Below are 7,209 nucleotides of genomic sequence, written 5' to 3'. Positions count from 1 at the left end.
ACGTGGCCTCCGCCACTGCTGTCACCAAGAGAAAGCCCTCCCGCTGCCACTGGGCTAATCAGAATGCACACATTCCCTGAATCAAGCGGCGGGGGCTGCAGGTGAGTTTCCAGCTTGATAAGGTACCCTGCTGGTGTCCTCCCCCAGAGCACCCCTCACCCTTCAGGGCAGCCCCTGGAGCCTCCCAGCCCCCGCTTCCCAAGCATCCCAGCCCCTTTCTGAGTGCCCCTCCACCTCCTTTCCTGTGGTCCTCCCACTGGTTGGGGGGGGCGGGGCCCTGGTTAATTGCAAGGCTGAAAAGTGGGACCCGACATAAAAAATTTGCCCACTGCTGCAGTAATCAACACCTGATAGAGAGAAACAAAACCCTCCCCAAAAAGCAGCCAAACAAAATCCCACCCACAATCAAAACCATAACGCACCTGGCCAATTGCTAAAGTACCTTGCAGAGCTTTCACGTGACTGATCTTGTATCCTGAAAAATGAACTCTGATTTACCCCATATTAGCACACAGAGCAGCTTTACCCCTGCAATTAGATCTCATGGGGAGGGTAAGGAAAGAGATATTTGGCCCTTCACCTTGTCAATGCTACAAGACCAGTCTCTTTGTAAAGGGACTCATCTATGATTATTTCATGCTCCGTTTGCTTGAGACCTCATAGAGGATATAAACTGCTGTCTTTGGATTTCCTACTGTACCCTGCAGCTCCACACTGCTTTAGCGCCGAACATCTCAAAACTAGGTATAAATTTCAGTCCTTCTCCCTATCAAAGAAAACCTCTTTAATTCTCATGCTTATCTCCCAGTGTTTTTGCTATATTGCTAGAGTGACCATATCTCCCTATCCCAAATACGGGATGTGGAGGGGCTCCTCATCTGTGGCTGCCAAGGGCTGCTGCCCCGGGGGACCCCCTGGGGTGCCAGGAATGGGACAGCAGCTGTGCCAACCGTGCCGCTGGGAGCTGGTGGCTGGTGCACTCCTGGCTCCCTTGAGGCACAGGGAGCCAGGAACCAGGTGGCAGCCATGTCAGTGCACTCCTAGCTTCCCTGAGCCTGGTGGTTTAGGGTGGTCTGTCAGTTGCTGTGCAGGTAAAACTTGCCTTGTACACACTGAGTCTGTTTTCACACCCGCTGCAATTTCTCCACTACCCTTAAAGATCAGGTGCTACAAAAGGGCTGTTAGTATGGTAATGCTTACAAGGAGAGGCTGTGATTTCTCCTTCCTCCCCAGTACATGTGTGCCCTGCTCTGCTACATTGTTCTGTGTGAGGAGCCTTAAAATGACTGTAAATATTCTCACACCTGCAAGTCCTGTCTATTGAGCAGTTTTGCTGTCTTGATAATCTCCAGCTGCTTTCCCAGACTTCTTTGCCTTCTCCCCTCTCCTCCCGCCCCCCCACCCAGATCACAATGGTTCTGATAGTTAAGTTTTTCCCTTCTGGAACACTGATAAATGGAAAAAGTACAGGCTTTAGATTTTCATTTGCAGCTTGACTAGTCAGACCTGCACAGGAAACTTGCCTGGGAGTTTAGATTATCATTCCTGCAGTCCTACGGCTTGAGATCACATTTAAAGTTTATACTTTGGAGAAAAAAGAATGGGGGAAAGAAATCCACAACACTTTAAATTACACAAACTACAGTCTGGACAAAGTGATGCTGGATGCACAATAGTGTTCAGGATTAGGCTGTTCTAAGGTGTCAATCCATCAAATCAAAATCTGTAAGGGTAGCTCTGTCAGACCACTCAGACTGAATTCTAGGAGCTGTAAGAACCAGAAGGGTCTAATGGTGCTTTTTTTGCGGGGGGGCGGGGCGGGGGGCAGGGCATGTGGGTTAGCTTTTAAAAATCCATTTCAGATATGTGGGTGGTGGATGCAACTGCGATGTGATGAAATTGGATTTCTATTCTTACTCATGCAGCTCCACTGATGTGGTGTCCAGGCAAAGCAGCACAAAGCATTTTATTTACTTATACTCTGCTACAAGATAGAGTGCCTAGTCCTCCTCCAGTTCCGCTGTGCTGATTCAAGGCGCTAGCTGCATTGTCTCTGTTCATTTTCCTCTCCACCCACAGAGTTGAGATGAGCTAAAGGTGTAGGCTGAAAGTTAACTGCGACCTGTGTCAAAGAGTCAGTAGCAACTCTTGTGTAAATGGAGGCAAGACTTTATTTAATGAGCACTTTCCTTTTGGTGACCTTCTCACTGTTCAGCATGGGTCTGTTGGCTTCTCTTCTTGCTGAGAAATACAGCTGGTAAAGGCCCTTTTGAAATGCTAGATTTGCATTTTCTTTAGTTGTTTAGTGACAGAGAGAAAGCTGTGTTAGTCTGTATTCTACCAAAACAAAAAGCAGTCATGTAGCATTTTAAAGACGAACAAAATAGTCCCTCTGCTTTTCTGATTTGCCAACCTTGATAACAATTTTTCTGATTTGTCAACCTTGATAACAATTTTTGGACCTCTGTGCTTTATATATTTAGTCTGTTATGGTAAAGCTGTGATCTGAAGAAGTGGGTCTGTCCCACAAAATCTCATCACCTAATACCTTATTTTGTTAGTCTTTAAAGTGCTACATGGCTGCTTTTCTGTTTCTTTAGTTGTTTGTACAGGCTGAACCTTTCTCATCCTGAATGCGCAGGGCCTGACCGGAGCCAGACAAGAGAATTTGCAAGACCATGGGAGGTCAATATTGTCTAGCAGATTACCAACATTTCCACTGCTTACTGGCCTCAGGAGATATTTAGGGATAAATTACAGCTAAATAAAGAGAAAGACGAAAACATCAGAGAAAATTCAAAATGGAATTAGAGAAAATGAACACTTTCAGACCTGCACCCCACCCCTCCAAAAAATCATGAAAATTTTCACTAAAAAAGGCCATTTTTCAACAATACAATTGCATTTTAAAAATTCAGATTAGTGGTAGTGAGAAGCCCCAGGCACTAGGTTTCTTACTCCAAGTCCTCATTGTCTGGACAAAAAACTGAAACCCATTTCCTTGAGAAAGACGTCTCAGAGGAGTAGCCATCTTAGACTGTAACTTCACAAATAACAAGCAATCCTGTGGCACTATTGGTCATGAGCTCTCCTGGATAAAACCCACTTCATCAAATGAATTTGATGTGGAAACACAGAATCCAGAGTCTATATACTTGTCTTATACTATATACTATACTACTTATACTATATAATGCCTTAGGCATTATACTTGGACTGACAGAGATGTGTTGGGCAGCATCGGGAGAGATGTGCAGTTGGGAAGTCATTTGGTCAGAGAACGAAACGAAGCGTGAGGCAGGAGTTGGATTTCTTCTTAGTAAAAGAGCTAGAGGAGCATTGTTAGGATACAAACAGGTTAGAGCAAGAATGATGGTAGTGAAATTCGAAGCAAAATCATTCAACATCTCGGTCATTCAGATTTATGCACCTACATTGGACAATCCAAAGGAAGAGATCAAGCTATTCTATAAAGACTTGACAAAGACACTGGAGGAGGTACTGAAGAGAGACATGGTGGTCACTGGAGGAGATTGGAACGTGAAGGCTGGAACAGATAAGCTTGGGAGAGAGTCATGGGAAGGTTTGGATATGGAGAAAGAAACGAACGAGGTGAGAAACGGCTAGAGTTTGCGATGGAGCACGAGATGGTGATCTGCAACATGAGATTCCAACAAAAGGACTGTAGGAAGTGGACATGGTGATCAAATGACAGGAAATCTAAGAACATGAGAGATATGATCTTGATAAGAAGAAGATGGGTAACATCAGTATAGCAGTGCTGACATTTCCAAGGAGCAGATATAAACTCAGACCACAGTCTAGTGATCGTGAACATCAAGCTGAAGTTCAAGAGAAAGTATAAGACACAGTTTAAGAAAAGAAGAGATGTGGCAAGGCTAGGTGAGGAAGAAATAGGGAATGCATACAGAGCAGTGCTCAAAGAGAAGATCAGGAATGCAGGCATAGAGAAAGACCTAGACAAGAGAGTCGAATGGTTAGCCACATCATGTAATGGCAGGCAGCTAAAAAGCAACAGGTTCTTAAAGTGCTTATATACAAATGCTAGAAGTCTAAATAATACGATGGGTGAGCTAGAACGCCCCATATTCAGTGAAGATATCAACATAATAGGTATCACAGAAGCTTGGTGGAATGAGGATAATAAATGGGACACCATAATACCAGGGTACAAAATTTATTGGAAGGACAGAACAGGTTGTGCTGGAGGGTGTGGGGGTGGCACTGCACGTTAAAGAGAGTGTAAAATCAAATGAAGTAAAAAATCATAACTGAACCAAACTGTGCCATAGAAGCTCTCTGGATAGTAATCCCATGCGTGAATAATAAGAATATAATGGTAGGGATATGTTACTGACCAACTGACCAGGATTGTGATAGTGACTGTGAAATGCTCAGGGAGATTAGGGAGGCTATCAAAATAAAAAAAGAAACACAATAATAATGGGGGATTTCCCTATCCCCATATAGACTGGATACATGTCACCTCAGGACGGGAAGCTGAAGTAAAGTTTCTTGGCATCTTAAATGATAGCTTCTTGGAGCAGCAAGTCCTGGAACTCACAAGAGGAGAGAACAACAAGAAGTCTTGTGGCACCTTATAGACTAATAGATATTTTGGAGCACAAGCTTTCGTGGGCAAAGACCTGCTGCATCTGATGAAGCGGGTCTTTGCCCATGAAACCTTATGCTCCAAAATATCCGTTAGTCTATAAGGTGCCACAAGACTTCTTGTTGTTCTCGAAGCTACAGACTAACATGGCTACCTCTCTGATACAAGAGGAGAGGTGATTCTCGATTTAGTCCTAAGTGGAGCACAGGATCTGGTCCAAGAGGTGAATATTTCTGGACCGCTTGGTAATAGTGACCATAATATAATTAAATTTAACATCGCTGTAGCTGTGAAAATGCTACAGAGACCCAAGACTGTAATATTTAATTTCAGAAAGGGGGATTACACAAAAATTAGGAAGTTAGTTAAACGGAAATTAAAAGGTAGAGTACCCTGTAAACTGCATGGAAACTTTTTAAAGACACCATAATAGAGGCTCAACTTAAATGTATACCCCAATTTAGGAAACATTGTGAGAGAACCAAAAAAGTGCCTCCATGGTTAAACAATAGAGTAGAAGAAGCAGTGAGAGACAAAAAGGCATCCTTTAAAAAATGGAAGTTAAATCTTAGTGAGGAAAATAGAAAGGAACAAATTCTGTCAAGTGAAGTGTAAAAATATAATTAGGAAGGCCAAAAAAGAATTTGAAGAACAGCTAGTCAGAGAGTCAAAAAGTAATAGCAAAACTTTTTTTTGAAGTACATGAGAAACAGGAAGCCTGCTAGACAACCAGTAAGACCACTGGATGATCGAGATGCTAAAGCATCACTCAAGAATGAAAAGGCCATTGCAGAAAACTAAATGATTTATTTGCATCAGTCTTCACGGCTGAGGATGTGAGGGACATTCCCAAACCTGAACAATTCTTTTCAGGTAGCAAATCTGATGAAGTGCCTCAAATTGAGGTGTCATTAGAAGAGGTATTGGAACAAACTGATAAACTGAACAGTAATAAGTCACCAGGGCCAGACGGTATTCACCCAAGAGTTCTGAAGGAACTCAAAAGTGAAATTGCAAAACTACTAACTGTAGTTTGTAAACTGTCATTTAAATCAGCATCTGTTCCAGATGACCGGAGGACAACTAATGTGATGCCAATGTTTAAAAAGGTCTCCAGAAGTGATCCTGGCTAGTCAGTCTGACTTCAGACTACCTAGGCTACCTGATTGAAACTCTAGGAACGAACAGAATTGTCAGACACATTGGTGAGCATAATTTATTGGGGAAGAGCCAACATGGTTTTTGTAAAGGGACGTTGTGCCTTGCCAATCTATTAGAATTTTTTGAAAGGGTCAACAAGCATGTGTATGGGGGGTGGGGGGGATCCTGTGGATGTAGTGTACTTGGATTTTCAGAAAGCCTTTGACGAGGTCCCTCACCAAAGGCTCCTAAGCAAAGGTAACTGTCATGGAATAAGAGGGAAGGTCCTCTCTTGAATTTTTAACTGGTTGAAAGATTGGAAACAAAGGGTATGTATAAATGGTCAGTTTTCAGAATGGAGAGAGGTAAATAGTGGTGTCCCCCTGTAGTGAGTTGGTATGGCCCTCTACCAACTCAGAGGCCGAGGAGGATGCGTAGAGGCCCTGGTGGGCGGGTCCGGAGCCAGAAGGCCAGAGCCCCGCCCCTCAGAGGGCGGAGCCCAGGGCTAGAAGAGCCCAGGGCGGGGCTCAGGGCTCATTAAAGGCTGGGCCTCCGGGCAGGGAGGACGCGCCTGCCCGAGCTCCCCGGCGCCCAGGGCAGAAGGTCTGTCACCGCCCGGCCAGGCCGGAGGAGCAAGCCCCCAGCGGCTCCCAACAACCCCAAATCCAGATGCCCAAGGGGGACTACCCGGACTTCCCAGACCTGCCAGGACCTTCACGCTGGCGGAGACCCCCCCGCCTGGGAAGAAGCCCCAGGAGTGGCCTGCCACAGAGACCCAGCGGACCACTGTAGCCCTCAGGCCCCGGATCACCGCGGGTCCCCCGTGCTACCGCTGCCCGACTACCCCAATGACATTGAGATGGGCGACTGGCCGGAGCCCCCAAAGGTGGACGACCTGGAGGAGACCGACCTAGAGGGACCACCCGACCAGATGGACTGGGACCTTCTGCCAGTGGAGGTAGAGGTAGGAAGTGGCCCGGGGAACGATGCTCCCGAACCCATGGCAGTGTGTTGCGGCCTGGATTCCCACTGCCGTGATCGTGTGTGAGCGACCCCCAGGGCCCCGGGCCGGGTTGCAGTGGAGTGGGAGGGCCTGCGACCCCCTACCCCCTCCTTGACAGGGCCAGCCTGCGTTGGGCCTGTGCTTAAACCTCCTTACCCTGCTGCCCTGCCCCAAACTGAGGGCTGGGCTGGTGCTTAAACCCTGGTGCTGTTGCCCCGCCCCAAACTGAGGGCTAGGCCTGAGCTAACCCCTTGTGAACGGCTGCCCCGCCCTGGACTGAGGGCTGGGCTGGGCTTGTACTGCTATTTGAACTACTGCCCCGCCATGGACTGAGGGCCGGGCTGGGCTTGTACTGCTATTTGAACTGCTGCCCTGCCCTGGACTGAGGGCCGGGCTGGGCTTGTATTGCCATTGTGAACTGCTGCCCCGCCCC

The sequence above is a fragment of the Carettochelys insculpta genome, chromosome 16 (assembly GCF_033958435.1).
Source record: "Carettochelys insculpta isolate YL-2023 chromosome 16, ASM3395843v1, whole genome shotgun sequence".
In the NCBI taxonomy this organism is placed as follows: Eukaryota; Metazoa; Chordata; order Testudines; family Carettochelyidae; genus Carettochelys; species Carettochelys insculpta.
The sequence above is the reverse complement of the archived record's forward strand: the minus strand, read 5'-3'. Positions refer to the sequence as shown.